The 22,440-nt window shown below is 35.0% G+C and overlaps 1 protein-coding gene across 4 annotated transcripts in view; it reads left to right on the top strand.

Moving 5' to 3' along the window:
• Nucleotides 1-22,440, top strand: part of LOC111047884 (ras-related protein Rab-3) — a 46,199-nt gene that overhangs the window by 5,889 nt on the left and 17,870 nt on the right. The window contains exon 1 of one of the 4 annotated variants that reach the window (XM_039439956.1): nt 15,917-16,138. The exons of 2 other annotated variants lie outside the window; for them this stretch is intronic. The gene's annotated coding sequence lies outside the window, so the exon portion shown is untranslated. Of the gene's footprint in view, nt 1-15,916; nt 16,139-22,440 lie in introns of those variants that run through there. One more of the 4 variants, XM_039439954.1, reaches the window with a different exon arrangement.

The raw sequence follows: 22,440 nt of genomic DNA, 5'->3' as shown, positions 1-22,440 counted from the left end.
CAATATCTTAAAATTTTATAATTGGAATGTCCATACCATATGTTAATATAAAACTATAATCCAGAGAGAGCACCTCTTCGAAACAGTTGTTCTGGTAACTAAATTAAAAATTTTCTCAGGTTGGCATTAAGTTGAGTTGACTTTGTTAGGTTGGCACCAAGTTGAAGATTGAAATGCATTTATCCAGGACTTCCTAAATACCAATATTTATCCAATTAGCCAAAATTAGCGTTTTCTCAGCTTTTCTGCGTTTCCTCACCTTTTTCAATAATTAATGGAAATATAATTAAAAAAATTCAGTACACAGGTTTAGCTGAGGTGGAAGAATTTTGTTCGCCAAAGATACGCCGATATAGTAACAGGTGTTTTTCGAGATCAAATTGACATAATAAGTTCAAATTCGGTACAGAGGTTCCGCTGAGGTCTACATGCAGGCCAGCGAAGCGAGCCCCGCTGATCTCATTTTTGGACGATTCAGTTGGGGGTCCAGGGGGCGGAGCCCCCTGGCTAGACGGATATGGCGAGCGAAGCGAGCCTGACGGCTAGTCTATGATATAATGCAGTGAAAATCGTAAGATGGATGAGGAGAAGAAGATGGGGAAGAAGAAGAAGAAGAAGAAGAAAAAAAAGAAGAAGACGAAGAATAAGAAGACGAAGAAGAAGAAGACTATTATTGATCTCCTATAGACAAATTCACAGAGCTGTCAGAATTTCTCATCGACATTATCAATGCTTTCCAATAATTCCATCCAACCAATGATGTCAGTTTGAAATGAATCCTACAGTAATATCAACAAACTATCACCCTTGAATGTAACACCACCATATATGACAATGAAAGGACTTGAGTCGGTTGTTGATCCAGGAATATAATTCAGGATTATAGGATCAGCCATGTCGGTTGGACGATTTACACCAGAGTCCCGGCGACAAGAGAGGGATCCACTCACTTTCAACTGACAGCATTATTTCAATGGTTAGCATTGAAGTTCCTTATAAGGAGTGGTGACAGTATGGAATGCACCTCATATATTGGGAGGTTCACTTAAAACTGTCAGCATTATTAGAATGGGAAAGCATTGATGCTATCCCTACGGGATGCTGACAGTTTCATAGCGAATCTCACTACACCCTGACATGACGGTCATGCTAAATTGCACCTGGGATTGGAGATCACGTGATTTGTATTCACAGAACGTCTCTTCACTCCCTCAGTTGCTATTCTGTACCACACTTGGCACAAGAGGGAAAACGAGCGTATTGAGGTGTATTCACACATTTTGTGGTCATGTACGAAATTTATCACTTGTAACGGCTCGGGTCCGTATGTTATCATTGGTACAAGAATTCTTGATGTACATAAAACCATGGATTGATTGAGTACTTTATTTATATGTAGATTACAATATATACTGGCTTATACACTTATATACAATAGCTTACAATACAGCAAAATTATAGATGAATTTACACAATATAGACTAAGAAAATAATTATTGAACTGTATATGATATGAAAAAGCAATGTGTAATAAGTATAATAACTATAGATAATTATATTGTTATGCATTTGCATAAATTGGCGGAGCTTTGGACATATCAATGTTAATTCTTCGGAAAGAATATTAAAAATATCCTCCCCACTAACTCTCTACCAAAACGATAGATAAAAGATAGCAAAAGAAGATATCCCGTGGTATAGATCGTTCATGTCGCAAATTCCAAATCGATTTTTTGTCAACTCTAAAACATTGTGGGCTGCAAGGTACCATAGAATGGTTGTTACAGGTCTGCTACAATTTTTATTTTCCTTGTTATGATTCTTCAATTTCAACCCTTACCTTTTGCTGTTCTTTCTACATACAAACGGATAGTCTTGTAGAAGATTCCACATATTACGTTCTATCATAGAAAAAATGTAGCATTAAACTTGAATTAAAAAAAAACCCCTTTTGGAGTGAAATGCACTTACTTTTGTAGTGACGATCGTTTCGACCTGTTGTTGGTCATCATCAGACTGTGGGAATTTACTCAGATGCCAAGGTTATGTGTGGTAAGGGATGAAGGTGGAGGAATAGGTTGTGGTGGGGGTTGGCGGATTCTTAGTGAGGCGGTAATTTTGAACTTTGGACTATTTTGTCAAAGACTCTTTGACAAAATAGTCCACAGCTCAAAACTACCGCCCCACTAAGTATCCACCAACCCCCACCACAACCTATTCCTCCACCTTCATCCCTTACCACACATAACCTTGGCATCTGAGTAAATTCCCACAGTCTGATGATGACCAACAACAGGTCGAAACGATCGTCACAACAAAAGTAAGTGCATTTCACTCCAAAAGTGTTTTTTTTTTTTTTTTAATTCAAGTTTAATTGCAACAGAGTAAATGTAGCATAAGAAGATATCCATAAGATTCTCAAGAAGATATAGGGCTTGTATGTTCTAAACTCAAGCGGATAGTTCCAGAAGTTATTTGTTGTGAAGCTATGTGACACTGGTACTCTCTTATACTGTTCCGTTCTTACACTCTCATCTTGCTAAAACAGTAATAATAGTCGACAGTAATCGGCTCGAGTTGACAAAAATTGGTTTGGAATTTGTAACATAAACGACCTATATCATGGGATATCTTCTTTTGCTATCTTTTATCTATGGTTTTATGTACGCCACATAAAGGGTCAAAATCAAAGTAGTATCCTTTTTAGATTTTTGACAACATGCAGATTAAAGCTGGGGTTACACCAAAGTTATTATCAAAATGTTAATAACATCATCCTTATAGATTCTATTAGATTGAACATAACTTATCATACACATGTTGAACATATGTGTTTGTCAAGTCCCGTTCAATCTAATAGAATCTATAAGGATTATGTTATTAACATTTTGTTAATAACTTTGGTGTAAACCCAGCTTAAGTACAAACAGAAAGGATACTTTTATTTCAAAGCTATATCATAGAGAAACAATAGCGTAAGTAGATATCCCACGGTATAGGGCGTTTATGTCGTAACTTTTAAAGTTATCTCAAGCTGATTATTGTCGATTTTAACTGTTTTGACCGGGTAAGAGTGTATGAACGGCAAAATATGAGAGACTACCAGCGTCATAAAGCTTCACAGGAAAGAACTACGTGAGCTATCAGCTTGAGATAACAGTAAAAGTTGCGACATAAACGCCCTATACCATGGGATATCTACTTATGATATTTTTATTTATTTATTTTATTTATTCATTTATTGTATAAAATACTATAATTATAATACAATTATTATGACATTGGAGGAAAAACTAGGCTGAGCCTGTACTATTTCTCTCCAAAGATTTTCATAAAATGTTAATGTTGTCCAAAAGATAAGGTTCTGTAATCACACACATCAGAATTTTAAATTTAATATTTTTGAAATTGTTTCTCTATGGTTATATGTAGGCCAAATATTAGTAGCCCTTAACATTCTTAACAAGAATGCATCCAGAAATTTCCCAAACTTAACTCATGTCAACTATTCACGAATGGAGTGAACCGTGGTCTAGTGGATAGAGTGCTTGCGTAGCAGCATAGAGATCCCGGGCTCAAACACTAAAAGTTTTTTAACCAGATCACTCCCGTGTTATCAGATGGGCACGTTAAACTTTCGGTCCCGGCTGAAGTATGACAGTCGTAAGGCTCATTGCCGGCTTAAATTATATATTCAGGCGGTGGACCTTCCCGCAAGGGACTCCCCACCAACAAAAGCCATACCAATTTACTATACTTTATTCACGAATGATATGAGAATACTAGAGAATTCAAATAGTTGTATTGACGGATGAAATTCTTTATTCTTTATTCTTTATTTATTCCATTGTCATTACAGATCATAATTATAATAAATATAATATGATTGGGAGAAGACAACAGGCATAGCCCAAAACTGTCTTCTCCCAAATTTTTACAAATAAGTTTCAAAAAAGAATAAGGTTAAGATTTCACTTTCACTTCAAAAAGTCCAATTTCCACTTCAAAACTAAAGACTAAACTAAAAATTTTTAAATTTGATATTTAAAAACTGATTAAAAAAAAAATATTTCACTCAAATCTCTACAGATTGGAAATTTTTGAGTAATTTTGCAAAATTATGAGCCAGAAAAGAAACACAACACTTCACTTAATTGACCAAGAAAATAATTTGAATTACAAACTAATGTCTACAATTACAAATTTCCAGATTCTACAAACTTTTGCTAAATACACGGATTGTAAAACGAAAAATTCTATTTGTCTAGTGCAAGAGTTCAATAGGAAGAAGAAGGTCTATTTTCCATTGTGTCAACCTGTCAACTTGACTATCATAAGGCATCATAGCGAACTCGTGCAAAGTCTATCATAAGTTAATAAGCATGGGAAAACTCCGTTCTGTTACAAGGAGTTGAGGACTGAACACCACGAGGCGACAAAATTATAAATAAGTCACTGAATACATAGAGGCGACGAACTTATGATTAAGAATATATTAGTCAGAAGACAACTTCGATTTTATCTCTTCTTCTTCTTCTTCTTCTTCTTCTTCTTCTTCTTTTCTTCTTCTTCTTCTTCTCTTCTTCTTCTTCTTCATCCTCCAACTCCTCCTCATTCTCCTCCCCCTCCTCATCATCATCGTCATCTCCCTCCATTTCCCTCTTCTCTTCCACTCCACCTCATCCACCCCTTCCACCATATTCATTCTCCTCCTCATCCACCTTCTCCTCCCACTCCTCCACCTACTCCTCCTCCTCCTCCTCCTCCTCCTTCTCCTCCTTCTCCTCACCCTCTTTCTCTTCATCCACTTCAACCTCCGTCACCTCCTCTTCATCCTCCTCCTTCTCCTCACCCTCTTTCTCTTCATCCACTTCAACCTCCGTCTCCTCCTCTTCGTCCTCCTTCTCCTCCCCCTTTGCCCATTCCTCCTCATCAGCTCCTCTTTGATCACTGTGGCATTTTTATTCGTTTCTATTTACCTTGTTGTTAAGCCTTGAAACGACAGTATATCTTGACAACTGTCTAAATAATCATTGCTATTCAAGTTCAATGACCTTCAAAGACACTAGAGAACAAGTAATTAAATCGTCTCAACTAGAAATTATTATATAGAACAATTTTTACAGCAAGAAATTTGTTTTTTGTAGAATCAATTGGACAATAATTTTGTCAGAGATGAAGAAACAACTGTTCCATAATGAAATACAGTCTATCCTTATTTTCTATGTTGTACAGATGGAAATAAATTGGAAATTGCATTTGTTCAAATGCTAATTAATGAATTATTTTTATTTACAGCATTTAATTGGGATTTTCGTTTAATAATAATAATTCCTGTGTTGTTGTGAAGGTGATGTTGTAGTAGATATCCATACTACATGGAAATGACTTGATCTTGTCAATATCAATTTAATACAAGCCTGAGTTACTACTACCAGTTGCTACACCATTATCAATCTCTAGTAAACTGAAACCTTAAACATTGGGAAACAGAATGATAGTATCATTTTGTGAAGCCCTCCGATTGACCATTAGCTGTCGACCAATCATGATTGAGCTTCACTGTAAACGTCTATTATGAACATATTAGGAATATGTGTGGGCATGTCTAGTCTTGACCAATCGCAGTAGAGCTCAACCTTCATTGGTTAATAGCTAATGGCGAATCGCAGGGCTTCACCCATGAATGATATCATTCTGCTGCTCAATATTGACTAAAGAATGATTGTTGATAGACGATAGTTGACTAATCCTACTTTCAATTGACTAGAGAACGATAATTTGTCTCAAATTACTTTGATAAATTCGTAGTTTTGAAAATATAGAGTCGTTCTTACTAAATAGAATCGCCTAGTTTCACAGAAAAAACTAAATATCATTAGAAAATTGAATTGTGGCATTGGATTCTCTGAAAATAATGGTTCTGATAAATTGAACTGTAATTAAGAGCATCCCTTATTACCCTAGTTATAGTCCGGGCGCAAATGTCATTCCGTGGTCATTTTTGAGTAACAGCCGTGGAAGATGTCTCAATTTCTTCGTTAGATCTAGCATAATAATGATCGTGATGATGATAAGTCGAAATCACAGGCAAAAACCTCGGAAACAAGATGGCCGCCAAAATTTCAGGGTTCTTCTATATCGCTTGTATTTCAATAACCGTTCAAGATATTCAACTGTTTTTTCAGACGAAAATATTGTTAAAATCTTCATCTACAATTTTTGTTCTATAAAATTTTCCTCTAAAACGCATATTTTCATAGTTATAACCTTCAAAAAACTTTTCCTAAATTTTTCAAATTTCATTGCATTATAACTTTTTTTGTACAAGAGATACAGATAAATTCTGAATCTATGAAATTTAGAGCGTTTTTTTAACATTCAAACGATATATCTTTATGCTAGATCCTTATTATGCTAGACCTAACAAGAAATTGAGACATCTTCCACGGCTGTTACTCAAAAATCTGGTGTGGTGCACTCACACAACTTACCTTGCCGTCATGAAAATTGATCAACTGACGCTAGTGTTCCCGCGCATCTCAAGTCTACTTTTCTAAGATCTCTAAGACACACAAAGTCTGCTATCTTTTCATAGTGAATGATTTGATAGAATCAACTGTTGCCAACAGTTTGCAATTGAATAATCTTATTTTCTCTAATTTCGAGCTTATTTTCAATTTTAGATGAAAATGCTACTGAACATTAATTGTAGACATTTTTATGCTCAATATTTTTCTCTTGAAATTTTTTGTTTAATTTGTATCTGAAGCCTGATAATTGGGAATCTAAAATCAAACTTTGCATAGATGGTGCAGTGCTCCTGAAATTTTTACAGATATTAGACTTGTGACAGTTGATAGAGCTTATCAATGACTTTTCTATGTATGAATTTGATCAAAATCGTTGGAGCCGTTTTCGAGAAAATCGCGAAAAACCCTGTCTTTGACAACATTTTCGCCATTTTAGCCGCCATCTTGAATTGTATTTGATCGAAATTGTTCGTGTCGGATCCTTATAGTGTAAGGACCTTAAGTTCCAAATTTCAAGTTTTTCCGTTAATTGGGAGATGAGATATCGTGTACACAGACGCACATAGACTCATACACACACACTCACACACACACACACCACACACACACACACACACACACACACACACACACACACACACACACACACACACACACACACACACACAACACACACACAACACACACACACACCACCACACACACACACACACACACACACACACCACACACACACACACACACACCACACACACACACACACACACACACACAACACACACACACACACACCACACCACACACACACAACACACACACACACACACACACACACACCACACACACACACACACACCACACACACACACACACCACCACACACACACACACCACACCACACACACACACACACACACACCACACACACACACACACACACACACCACACCACACACACACACACACCACACCACACACACACACACACACACACATACCTTAATTTTTTTCGGAAAGCAATACTTTCCTCACCTATGGTAATAGGGCAAGGAAAGTAAAAATGACCACGGAGTGCCTTATTCATGACATTTGTGCCCGGACTATTATTATCAAAGACCCTAAAATGTTAAACTGTCTGCTCTTCCGGTATCATTGAAATGGGGAAACATTCTGAATCCAAAACCCCACTCTCCAAACAACCCTTCTACCTTTAAACATAATTAAACGAGACCTTCTAGGTTATGTTGTGATGCCGAGATGAACTGAAACCTAGAGGAATTGGGACCCTCCCACATTACTATATGCGATCTCAAACGCAGTTCATGTAAAACAGCTCAGAGATTATGTAGATAGATAGATAGATAAATGCCTTCTTATTTACACTTTACAATATCAAAACAGATGTGGTCGAAGTTGAGTATGTAGAAGTTGAGTATGTAGAGCATGTGAGTGCAGGCTTCATGGAATATTAATATGTAGGTCAACGGGTCATGTATGCACCCCTGCAGTACACCACCATTCAAAGTAAGCGGGGTTTGTGGCCATTCTCACCCTCTCAAAGCAGCCTCAACTCGTTCAACACACAGTTAGTGCGTCAGGAGCTTACTTTCTGCAAATGTGTGTGGGAGTGCGTGATTTATGGTTCATGGTTTGACGCCAAATAGCGCGTGTTGAAAGGAATCTCCTCATGATACAATACACTGTGCTAGGATACAATAAGATTCGGCAACGTTGTACATGGTACAATTGATTTGCCATCCTCATGATAAAAAAGACTTTTGGATTCTCGTTTTGGAACTTGGATTTTCTCTTCAGTGATCAGTAGGGTTTAAGAAATCTTGTAACGGATTTGGACCCGGTTTCATAAGAGCCACTTGAATTTTAATTGTGATTAATTTGACGAGAACCAATCGAAGAAAGCTTTTATGAAAGCTTTTATAATAGCTCTCGTAAAATTAATCACGATTAAAATTTAACCGGCTTTTCTGCAACCAGCACTTTGACTGAGATGTTTGTATCACTACTGAACATTGAATCCTACTGGATAAAAATCTCATTTATTGGAGACTAGCAGGTAACCCGTGCTACGCAAGTATCTTTTCTTAAACTTGGCAAACTGAAAGCTTTACGTAATGAAATCTTGAGGAATATTGAAAACAGGCTATAACCATCCTCGGTTGATTGATAATCTATATGCAAACTTTCAAGTTAATCAGTCCAGTAGTTCAGATTCAGACGTGGTGATGCGTCTTCGAGAATTTCCTATCCCGTACGTGTATAAGCCAGTTCTTTACTTTATAGTATAAATGTCCTCCTGGAAACTGGATGGTACAACACCCTTGTATAATTCCCAGAAAATTTCTGATAATAGAAGTTAATCTGTAGGAGCAGTACATTGAAACAATGGGAGTGGCTTGAGTGCGATGTTTTCAGGTTGAAACAGCATATCAGGTAGATAGTACGAGCAGATTTCTCAAATCGAATTCAGAGATCCTCTATAAACTTTTCTCCATCTAGTTTTCTAATGAATCTGTTGTGTTCAATCGATTTATTTTGTAATTGGGGGAGGGAGAATGACAAAGTTGCTTTAGGTTCAGTCATCACGGGCAGATGTTTTCAGGTTGAAACAGCATATCAGGTAGATAGTACGACCAGATTTCTCAAATCCAATTCAGAGATCCTTTATAAACTTTTCTCCATCTAATTTTCAGAAGAATCTATTCTGTTCAATCGATTTATTTTGCAGTTAGATAAAAGAAGAATTTCGAAGTTGCTCATGTAGATTGAGTCACCCCAAGCTGAAAGCAGTTAAGTTTAAGTAGGGAGTCCAATACTGATTAAAATGTATTGTGTAAGGATTTTATGCTACGACTGATACAGGTAACTCCGGTTGACAAACCCACTTAGTAATATTGCTATTCCCCCTACAGAGCACGACATATAGGTGGCAATGTACCTAGAATAGGTACATTGATAGGTGCATTCTAGGTACAGAGATAGGTGGTTGTTGACCGAACTCAGTGAGGTCTATGTTCTATCTCGGATTTTCTTGCGTCTGTCTGTATGTATGTGAGGCATTAACTGCCAAACACGTTGATAAAATTCTATGAGATTTGGCTTTTCAGCTGCGCGTCGATGTATACACAAGGTTTTTTGAAATTTTTCATTTTAAGGATAATATGAAAGGAGAAGGAACTTCCTCCATACTCCGATATCACTTCATATATTATCATCCACTCTGAAGATAGGATTAATCAGACTATAGAATTATCCATAATCAATCAGCTGACAAGTGGATTATTCATTGCATGCATTACACAGATGTCTGGAGAAGCCAGTGAACAGGTGACACCAGATACTTGTGGAGGAGAAAACTGCGTGAGGTCTACTGTTTACAGAGCTACTAGTGATATTATAATTTTATCGTGCAACGCGTATCGTATTTTCTCTCCAGTTGCCTTCAGTAGCGTATCACATGAGCTTGCGATCCTGGTGTGCAGTTGGAAGTGGAATTAATAATAAAACGATTTTCCATCCGGCTAACATCTGGAAAATCCAAGGAAAACCCCTCTCCTGGAAAAGCAGTTGGCTAGAAGCCAATACAGACCGCGATTTCGCTATTTGGTTTCCACTGAAAGGAACTGTCAGTAGTTATATCTGCTCCAATAACTCTTGAGTATTCAATTTGATGCTTAGGCTTTAAGCACATCCTATAAGAATGAATCAATCTAGATTTGATTGTAGTTGTATATATAGGAAACTCCACAATAAAAAGGGCTATCAAGTACATTTAGGGCCGGTTGTTCAGTGAGAGCTCAAAATGAATTGATTCAGCTGGTGGTTTAATCTAAAAATGGAACACATAATAGAAATTGATTGATTTGATCGAATTCAAGCTGAGATTTCGTTTAAACCGCCACTCTGCAAACGGTCTTTGAACGGTCTTGTAATCATGGAATGAGAATGTATTTGTTATCTCAACATTGATTTGGTCCAGTCGAATCTGAGATTTCGTTTCAACTACCACTCTGTAAACGGTCCTGAGAATTATTTTAGCCTTATAATTATGAAACGAAAATGTACTTGTTATCATCGTATCAATAGCAATATAATTCTATTCCTGTCTCCATTGGGCTTCTAGTTCTGAAAAGACGGGGAGAAAGTATTTCAAGTGAGTTTCAACCAAGAGAAACTGTATTATTAAAGAATAATCATCATTTTTTAATGAGATTGGGTTTATCTAGCAGCATTTAAAATGCATTTTTAGATTCTCCTTAAATAACCACCTAATGACAGATCTGAGGTTCTTTGTTTTATGAAGTCCTGCTTCTCAATGATTACTAAATAAATGCTTCACTCTGTCTTTTTTTCTTTAGGGCTACTTTTAATAGAAATAGAAATACAGAGTGATTCTTAATTATGGTAAAATAATTTAATACGTGATAGTGGAGGTGAAAATAAGAAAAAAAATCTTATAAACATATATCCATAAACGCTTCATTAGCGAGCTATACAGAGTGAAAGTTTTCGCCCAGAATTCAGTTCCTCTGGTGAAATACACCGATGCTGAATTGTTTGGGGACTAGTTTTTGAAAAACGTATGCTAGATTCATATGCAAAAATATCTGAAAAATTGAATAAAACTAGTCTGGAAGCTGTAGTGTGAGTAGTATTTGAGAAAAAAGTTGAAATATGCAAAAACATCAAGTAGGAAAACACAGACTTCTACGTTTGATGCCCAATAACTCTCTTCAATGACCAGTAAACAAATAATTTTTCGCAATAAAAATTGTAGAGAATTCAATTCTGAAAAGAATTATGTAAGCAGTGTGAACTGAATTTCAATAAAAGTTTATGGATGTATGTTTATTAGAACTTTTTTCTTATTTTTACCTCTACTATCACGTATTAAATTATTTTACCATAATTATGAATCACTCTGTATAAATCTGAGTACCCTTTTTGAATTATTTCTTCACGACATGTTACAGCTACTAATGCCATTTTCAAGTTCTTGAAATTGAAAATATGTTCATTTTTGCTTCCCTCTGCTCTGCTGAAGAGCACCATTGGATCTTATGGAAGTGTTCATACATTAGCAGATTGAGTTTGTGTGAAAAATTCTATAAGAGCTAAAATGGTATTCCAGCATTCTCAGAGCAGAAATCCATAAGAAAGCAGTAAAACTATTGAATTTCATATCAGTTTTATAATTGCAATATCGGAGCACCGAACTTCGCTAGCTATTTTTATTTATTGATAAACAGAACACAATTCTCTAAAATGATCGTGTTTATATTCTACAGCTGGCTATACGTCAGCTTATGAATTTCGGGGATGCGATATTTTGATTTCCACAGAATCACTCGCTCACTTTTTACCATCCACAGACGACGAAAGTCTCAGCTGTTTCAGTCAAGGATGAATTATCCTTTAAAGTCGTTCAGCGAGTTTTCCCGAGGATGAGACCTAGTGCAATCAAATTTTTATATTATGAACCTACTATGTTCCAAATTTCGTGAAAATCGTTAGAGCCTTTCTCGAGATCCGTTGAACATAAATAACCAGATAACCAGACATAAAAATATAAACAGATGTACAGAAATTGCAAAGTTATCTTAATATAATAGGATATTCAGTTTTCATTAACTTCACTGTAAGTCATGTAGTTTTAAAAGTGTTGTATCAACTATTACTTGTTACCACCTGTCCCATTAGTTCAGTTTTGGATTTATATCGTTGAATTCAGCTATTCAATTCCCTAGAACTACTCTTCAAATATGAGGGTGCTTTTAACATTAGGATTCTTGATTTCAATTTAATAGAGATCTACTCTTGTACTTTGAATCCGCTTATACTGATTTGAGTGTAAATTCGTGAACACAATTTTCACGCCATCTATATTGGTTTCAACTAGTATTTCATTATTTTTATTTATTTTTTTTACAGAGAAGCACTGATTGGGAGAGAAAAACTAAGGATCCTCTTTGTACTATTTCTCTCCCAAATTTAAATAACATTTTAAAAGTCCAAAATAGGGTTATGATTTCACTTTACTAAAATTTAGTTCATTTTCACTCAAAAACAACGAGAACAAAGATGTTTAAATTTTGACGGGTGAAAACAGAATAAAATACAAAAATATCACACTGACAATCACCATTATCTCCTTGTATCGACCCAAACAGCATCCAATCAGCATTGAGCTAAATAACTACGACAGTAGCTAGCGTTACCTATACAGTTACATACAAATCTAAGGGTTTGAATAATAATAATACTGAGGGTGATGCCCACATAAGCTCTCAGGCTTGTGCATGGGTAATGAGTGAGAGGAATGATGATGAGAGATGACGACTACTTTTTAGGTAATCGGGACCGACGGCTTATCGTCTCCTCCGAAAAACGGGTTGGCCGTATTTATGTGATTGTGCTGTGGTCAAAAACTTTTGCCCTGGTCAAGATACAAACTCGGGTTCTATTCATTATTAGACCGGCGCGTTATCACTTACTCCAACGAGCCACCCTATAAACAATCTATGTATAGGTTTTTTCAGCTTCAGGGCTACCATATCAGACCATTGTTTCTTGAAATTTGTTTTGTTGGTAGTAAATTAAGGATACATTAAACGAGCCTTGAAATTGTTTTGGTTGATTTCAGTAAGTTGACAATTAGGAGAGGATATATTAAACAAGCTTGAGGTGTTTCATAATTGTTGTCCGAGAAAAGTGAGGTCTAAGATTCAAGTCGATGGTTTGGCATTTCTCTTAAATGTTTATATGTTTTTATGTTGCGCATTTACGGTGAAACGCGGTAATAGATTTTCATGAAATTTGACAGGTAGGCTATGTTCCTTTTTAAATTGCGCGTCGACGTATATACAAGGTTTTTGGAAATTTTGCATTTCAAGGACAATATGAAAGGAAAAAGGAGCCTCCTTCATACGCCAATATTACCGTAAAAATCAGACTATAGAATTATTCATCATAAATTAGCTGTCTAGTGGACTATAATACTACCCGTTCAAAAACATCGAACATCTTGAAAATGTATCTTTCCATCAACGTTAGTAGACAGTTGACTATTTATAATACTACCCGTTTAAAAACATCGAACATCTTGAAAATTTATTTTTCCATCAACGTTATAGACAGTTGCAGCCAGACCTGATAACAGCGCTCACACTCACATTCGGGGACGACACGTCACGGTACGATAGGACAGGAAGCTCTATATCTATTTAGGATTTTTTCTAGATATTCTAAATTGATAAATTATTCATTAATTTTTGAGAAAACATAACAACAGGTCAATGTGACTTACTGAGCGCGAGGTCTACTGTTCACAGAACTACTAGTTTAAGGTTGGCATCAAGGTAGAGACATATTGAACAAGCTCTATGAACAGATTACTTCTGCTTGGTTCTTCTTTTGATAATAAGCTCAACAATCTTTAGGACATATCAATCAAGCTTTAGGTATTTTATAGCTTTGTAAGGTTGCCACAGAAGTGAGAACATAAGTTTTTCCAAACAAATTTGAAAAATTATCTGGAATTCATTGGCCTCAAAATATTAGGCACAATCAGTGCTCTAGTCAGATTCACTGTGAATAGTCAGCATTCCTTGGAAACACCATTTAACCAATGCTGACAGTTTAAAGTGAATCTTCATATACCTCCAGTAAGCTCTGTTTAGAACAGTGCAGTTGGCAGCATGCTCTCACCTGTCTGGGTTATATTTCTCTGCCACTGACATAGTGACATGACGTGCTATCTATCAATCGGTTTTGAACGCTGTTAAGTTCGGGAAACTGCCGCCTAACAGCGCTAATGTCGCTTCACGCATGCGTCCTCACGCTGCAAGAAGAGGCGCGTTCCTCAGGAGGCATGCAATGGCGCATGCGTTGTTGGTATTGTACGAGATCCTTATCTGTAGCAACTATATTATCGATATTATATTTTTTTATTAAACATATAAACAAATTGAATACTGTCAATCACCTGGAAGACTTCTGCTACTGTAAATATTTACAATAGGGTGAACAGCTAGAAATTATATTTATCTTTCACTTCCTCCAGTATCTTATCCATCTAACTATTATAGTATAGTACTACCAACTTGCAAACTATCTATAAAGCTGGAAATTTGTTAGAAAGTAAGGGAGAAGAACAGAAGAAGAATGAGATGGAGAAGGTGGACGAGAAAGACTGAAAGAGAAAGGAAAGAGCTGGTGAAGAAGAAAGAGGAGGAGAAATCGAAGAGGGAGACTAATAAGGAGAAAGAGGAAGAGAAGGGAAATAAAATAAGGTGAACAATATGGAGAAAGAGGAAGAGAAGGGGAAGAGTTGGAGAGGGAGAAAGTGGAGGTGAAGGGGAATACGGTGAACAATAAGGAGAAGGAGGAAGAGAAGGAGAAGAGATGAAGAGAAAGAGAGAGGAGGAGGAGGAGAAAGGGAATAAGAAGAAATATGAAGAGAATGGTGAAAGCTGGAGAGGAAGCATTAGAAAGAGGAGAAGAATGAAGAAAAGAAGGAGGAATAGGCGGAGAAGGTGAAGAGGGAGAATAAGGAGGGAAAGTTTCCCAAATAGGTAATTGAGCGTAATCGTCCTGAATGATAATGTATTTTTTGTAAATTCTTCGTGTTATGTAAACAGTCTTTCAGCTTTATCGTCCTGAATTATAATGTAATATTTGTAAATTATTCTTGTTATGTAAACTTATGGGACAATGAAGAAGTTTCGACATTTAAAAATTATATAAGAAAAGAAGAAGAAAAAAAAGAAGGAGAAGAGGAGGAAGAAGAAGTAGAAGAAAATATATAAATAAAGAAGAATAAATTTTTTATATAAAAAAAGAAGAAGAAGAAAAAAAGAAGGAGAAGAGGAGGAGGAGGAAGAAGAAGAAGAAGAAGAAGGAAATAAGATGAAGGAAAAATTCTGATTCTGGAATTATTGTTTTTTTTTATACACTCTATACCCATGTCCAGTATCTATGAATATGTCTAATATCATCGGTATATTTAATCATCTCTTTGATGTGATCAACTTTAAATTGTTAGCATTCTTTATGAATACTGAACATCAATGCTCTCCATTGAACCAAGCTGGCAAGACACATAAATCCTCCAAAAATTGGACATCGTAAATCTCATCACTTCCTCACCCTCACACAGGTCTCATATTTATGAGGGAATCATCATCAGCAAATATTGAACGGAACTGTTGCACCCCAACAACGTGTAAACCTCGTTTGCAATAGCGCATGCAACAACTAGTTGAAAGCTGCAAGGCAGGTTGCAGGAGGCAAGCTGAAGGCGCTAGCTTTTGACCATGTATTGCAAACCCGTGGGATCAATAGACAGTTTCCAATTTTCTCCACCAGCTGCGCTAGTTGTCTGTAGTATCAGAAAATAATCTTCAGGGTGTCGGCGGAGTGATCAAGAACCGTATTTTCCTGGATTAGGTGTGAAAATTCATCTGAAACCTTTGTTAAATCTAAAACTTCAACAGTTTTCCCAATTTTCAAACTAGTTTTCCCCACAAATTTCATTCAAATTCTGACCTGAGTGTTGTAACATCTGAATAGTATCGAACCTCTACAAGGTAGGCTACCTTCAACTATTATACTACACAAATTATTTATAATAAATTATTCTCTCCCTAGATTTTCGTTTTCCATTGATAACTTACACTCTCACACGAAGGCTCCTCAAAAATCTACAGTCAACTCAATCGGAGATTAAGTAAAAGCTGTTGGGTTTAACTGGGGGTTAAGCTTACTGTGCTCTAATCCTGTGATTCGTGAGTGTGTCTTTTACTGATATGACGTATTGAATGGACTTCTGTAGACTGGGGGATGGGGAGTTTCCATTCAACATATTCTTGCAACTGTATTAGTACTAACATTGGAGAAAATTCTGGTGTTCCTTTCTGTTAAACTGATTAGTTTTAATGAAGTTGGATTGGAGAATTGATTTGATGGATTTTCAAGTTTATTGATTATTGAAAGTTACTAATAAAGGTGGGGATTCCCTTCAGTGTATCTTATAAAAGAGCTAGAGGAGTTTTGAAACAAAAAACTTAGATACAGAATAAACCGTTATAATAGAATAGATATAGCTAGAGAATTCTAATACACTGTAATCAACCATTATGAGATACAATATCTCACTACCAAGGGAGTTTAACTGGCTTATTCACGTACGGGATAGGAAAAGGACAAAATGTAATAAATAAATGTGTTGAAGAATCGTATAATTAATTCAAATTCAAATTCAAATTCAAATTCAATTTTTTTTATTTATTCAAGTAAGTTACAATACATTCTGGTTCATACACGAATCTACAATAAATTACAGTACAACAGCCAATTATGCAACAAATTTCACATATTATGAAAACTCATTAATTACAATGAAGATTGAATGCAACATTAGAATATTGATAATATAGTATTGTAATATAACTACATAAATCAGCGGTGTTTCAACAATGAATAAATGATAATTTCAATGAATAAATATACACCCCACTATATAAATTATATATTTAAAATTATAAATTATATATTTCAATGATTTTCTGAATTAATAATAGCAAATCTGAATTAATTGACTAGCTAATAATGTCACAGAGCTACTAGTATATATTTTTATTTACTTATTCACAAATTCTCACAGTAGCTGGAGAGAATTAGCAGTCGGCAACAACCAAATACATCGATTGTATCAAATGCGATCTTGTTCATCTATTTTTGTTCTAAATCGAGTGGATAATGTTTTAATCGGAGTTTCAATTATTGTAAAGAGAATTTTCAGTAAAATTCCTCACAAAGAAACTGAAATGAATAAACTCAACTTTCAAAAGATTGTTTTCGTCAGAAATTAATTTAAACTTCATATTTATATTTTTATTCACGAACTGGCAGGCAACCCGTGATTCACAAGGGTCTATTTTAAACTTCACATACTAGAAACTTGACTTAATGAAATCTTGGAAAATTGAAAATAGGCCTATAACCATCCTCGGTTAGTTAAGAATCTTTAGGCAAAATTTCAAGTTAATTATTCCAGTTGTTCAGACATGATGATGCGCCAAACATAATTTTCCTATCCCGTATGTGTATAAGCCAGTTATTTCCTTTTTTATAGTATAAATAATGAAATCTTTCAACTCCCTTGATAGTGAGATATTGTATCTCAGGATTGTTGATAATAGTGTATTAGAATTCTGAAGCTATTGCTATTCTACTATCACGGTTTATTCTGTATCTAAGTTTTTTGTTTTAAAACTCCTCTAGTTCTCTTATAAGATACACTCAAGAGAATCCCCACCTTTATCAGTAATTCCCAATAATCAATAAACTAAAAAATCCATCAAATCAATATTTTTCTTTCAATAATCTAAGCCAGTTCTTTCCTTTATTATAGCATAGATAACACTGAAAACGCTGATGTACCCTACAATACAATCTATAGAGAAACATCACATCGAATATTATGGAGTTATCCACCAATTTCTGAACAATAAAATGAATGGATGAGGGGCTCTTATTTTATTCATGGTGAATGTTTTACAAAACTGGAGTGAAAGGAACGGAATAAAAGAGAATCAAAACTCGATGTTTAGAAAATTATTCTCCGATACCGCTTCTCTTCTCTCAGTATTTACCGTACAACATATAATTTGCACTTATTATTCCATATAGGACCATAGAGAAAAGATAACAAACACATAAATGCTATCTTTCCTCTAAGTTAGTACTTGTTTGTGCTTTTATATAATATAATATATCATTATTATTATTATTATTATTATTATTATTATTATTATTATTATTATTATTATTATATTATTATTATTATATAAGTTATTATTTACATAACCTCTAGCTCCAGACCGTGTATTTCAAATTAAGGTTTAAAGCAGTTTTGGGCGAATGCCTGTTGTTTTTACCTGCATTGTATCTATTGTCTATGAATAAATGAAATGAAGTGGAATGAAATTATATGAAATACTACCAGATAATACAAAAGTTACAATAGAATTTCCCAGCCTAGGGAAAACAAGCGTATCATAATAGAGAGTTTCATTTTAAAATATCGGCAATGGTTGAATGGGAAGCATTGGTGTTAATCTAATGAATACTGAGGTTTTCAAATGAATATTATGAGAGCTTATTTGAATAGCGCATGAAGAGCTCTAATCGATACAACGTTATAAGCCACAAAAGAGCCCTTTACTGTGTATTAAGCCCCACGCACAATACAGCCTTTTGTAGCACTGGTGCAGAAGCGGTTTATAGAGTAGGATCACTGGGCTGAATACCATTCAGAATGTTTCAATACTTATAGCCTTGGGGATTATATGGTCAATGTTATTGAATAAAATATACTTACTAGAATAGATATAATTTAGCTTAGATAAGTTATTGAATAGCTTATTGAATAAAATATTAATACTAGAATATAATATAAATTAACTTGAATTGGTTATTGAATAGAGAGTTCACTCCACTATAGTAATTATCCCACTATACAAATATAGTAATCATTAATATAAGTAGCCATTTTGTGGCCGTACCGTTAAGTGGGAGGAGACTGTCTAGCTGGGCCAATGGCAGGTGTTCATGCCCTTGTCCAATATCAGTACTCGCCTACTAGTATAAATTCTGCTGCTCTTGCATTTAGTTTTAGTTTATCAGAGATTGACAATGGTGTAACAACCGAAACCGGTCTTTCTAAGTATCAATGAATCTGTGGTTTTTGACAATTTCTTAATATTTTCTTTTAATATAGTAATCGGTATGGTCGTACTTAATTTAGTGGTGTTCAAGAGGAAAATGAAGCTACTCTAATGCTCCTCTACAGAAATTGTTTGAATAAATTATCATTTAGGGTTAATTACATTCTGCATTACATCCTCAGTTTTACCCTATAAATTACATGTCGATCATTAGAGAAGAGTAAAATAGCATACTGAAAACAAATTCTAATATTTATTTATTTATACATTGATTGATTCATACCATATCATTCTCAATTATGAATGATTGGTGAAGAAAACAACAGGCTTTAAGCCCAAAACTGTTCCTTTCCCAAATTTAGATAGAAATTGTCCAAAAATAGGTTATGTTTACACTTAATGATTTTTGTCCAATTTTGAGACCACAATATACTATGAACTGGGAATATACGAATATAGTGAACTCCATCAAATGATTTTTATAATAATTACAATAAATTCATGACTAGGATAAAAATTAATGATACAGCATAACCAAAGTTACCAGGAGTGCAAGAATTTCTATGACGTTTTCGCTCTCCTGTTGGCACTGAGCACCCCTGAAGTTCATACATTCATCAATTGATTCAATTATACATTGTTATTATATATAAAAATGATTGGATGAGAACCAAGCTCGATTCAAAATGGTGAACACGCACAACTCAAGCTACGAATCACTCAATATTTTTATCATAATCTTAGTACAAACCTAAGGTAGGGTTTGGTAGTGTAAACTTTGGGAACTTCACAGCTCAGTGGAGCCCTCATTTGAAAAAATTGGGAAGTTATAATGTATCATTGAATCAAGTACCAAACCTATAATTATTGTTATGATAACAGCTCATTATTATTATTCCACTTACACTAAGATACCCGTAGCAAAACCATATACTAGGTACGGCTACGGAACTATTTACTGGAAGGTCTGTGACTTATAATTTGGCTCATCATTTATTAATGAATTCCATTGATAATAGCTGCCACGTAATAGATAGGCAGGTACCTATTATTCTATTTATGGTATTGCTACTGTTGGTGGAGATACCTAAACGTTTTTCAACCTCATCGTATAGTCTAAAAAGTGAAGTTCGAGATATTAAAAAAAAAATGTTTGTCGTAGGCCTATCTCATACAATGAGATGTTTGACGTTTCTTAGAGAATGACACATTTTTAGACAATGAGTGATAGATTTTTTTTTGGTAACACGAAGTAAGGAATGAAGAAAAATCCTTTTTCCATGGACTCAATAATCTAATATTACTAAGGTGAAACGACAGAAATGTTGGCAGTTCCACATAATTTATCTGAGCTAAACTATAGTTTCAATTCAAAGTCCAATAGTTTTAATAAATATAATCGAAAAGATGATGATGATGATGATGATGATGATGATGATGATGATGATGATGATGATGATGATGATGATGCCTTGAGTACATTTTTAAACAATAGTTTTGAATAAGCTATGTGGAACTGGCATTTCTTCCATTTCACCTTGATATTATGAAGAAATTATACAACCTCTCTATCTGTTCCTAGTGTAAAAAGCTATGATACCTCGACAGACAAATTTGGAAAATTATACTTTGGCACTCAGTTATGGTTTTGCAACCTCTTATATCGGTGAAAAATCTTATCAAATTATATTAGATGAGATGATCCAATTTAATTATTAATTAGAATAAGAGTTCAAGAGGAGAATACCTAGCAAGTTAAAGAATCAAGAGTATCATACAAAATAGAGGCAAATATCATTTTGGAGTGTATCAATGGCAAGAACAACAAGAACGGTCCGTTTATTTCATTCATCACTTCAATGACCAAAAAGTCTCCAAAAAAGTTTGTGAATTCAGCTGTAAACTTGCAGCCTGTAAGCTGAGTTTTAAGCTGAGAGAAGTATGCCACTTGTTATTCGTTCTATGCACTCAACCTTGGTAGCTCAAAGTTGTAAACTAAGTTTAGGAATTTCAAACTAACTTTCTACTGCAGAGCATAAATTAAAACAGTCTGTTTGTTCTATCCCAAGCGTTCGGTTCAAACGTGGAAATATTTGACGATTTGCTTCAAAGAAATGTATTTCGTGAAAAATGCTGTGTTTTTCCTCAAAGTATAGAAAATTTTGTCTGAATTTTTTGCAGAAAATTTTGTATTCTTTCTCAAACTATGAAGTTTTCTGTATTTTTCTCAAACTATTCGTCTATCTCAGTAAGTCTTTTGCAAACCACAGTTTTACCTTCGGACTATTTTAGCATGGGTTATTTTCGATTGAGGAACATTGAGATCGTATTCTTCCAGCCAATACTGAATTGAAAAATATAGGGAATGGAATTCTTTTGACATAAGCTAAGTTTCTTCTCAACACGAGTAAAAGCCTAGAAACCTCTTCCTATTCTACAATATTCTACTCTTGGTTTGAGTTTGTAATTCGCTACTTTGTGAAAATGAAACATCTGAATTAAAGAGTAGAATCACTGATTAATTTGATAAAGTTTATCGTCCAAAGTCACCAATGATAATGAAACTAGTTGTTGAAAACTAGTTGACAACTAGTTGAGAGTTTCTAGTTGATGGAAGAAAAGAGAATGATCGTCGATCAGAAGCAAAAAACGAAGAAGAAGAAGAGGGAAAAGAAAAAGGAGGAGAAGAAACGTAGAAGAGGTCTCTGCAACTTTCCAATTACTTCCTACACCGAAATTGGCAGACAGATTGGTGGAGAATAGTTCAATTAGTTTTAGAAGAACAGAGAGGGAGATATTGAGGATAAGAGTGATTATATATGGAGTGGAAGTAGAAAAGAATGAGATGGAAGAAAAAAGTTTGAGACAGAATGAAGGAACGATGAACCGACATTATTTATAAGGAAGAGGTGGTAATCACCAGAATTCTTTTTTCGCGCTTAATTCCATTCTAGCACAATTGAGAGAGAGAGAACATTGATCAGTTCCTCGAGAGTTTGATGAATTTCCTGATGGTTTATCAGTTTAGCAATCACTCATTCATAAAAGCATTTAAATATAGACTTGTATCATGGCCACCTCTAATACAAGGCCCTGGCCTACGATATTGCAACGTCGCAGTGTAGGCCTAGAATCTAATACATGATTCGTGAAAAAGATCA

Source organism: Nilaparvata lugens, chromosome 13 (genome assembly GCF_014356525.2).
Source record: "Nilaparvata lugens isolate BPH chromosome 13, ASM1435652v1, whole genome shotgun sequence".
NCBI lineage: Eukaryota > Metazoa > Arthropoda > Insecta > Hemiptera > Delphacidae > Nilaparvata > Nilaparvata lugens.
The sequence above is the reverse complement of the archived record's forward strand: the minus strand, read 5'-3'. Positions and strand labels throughout refer to the sequence as shown.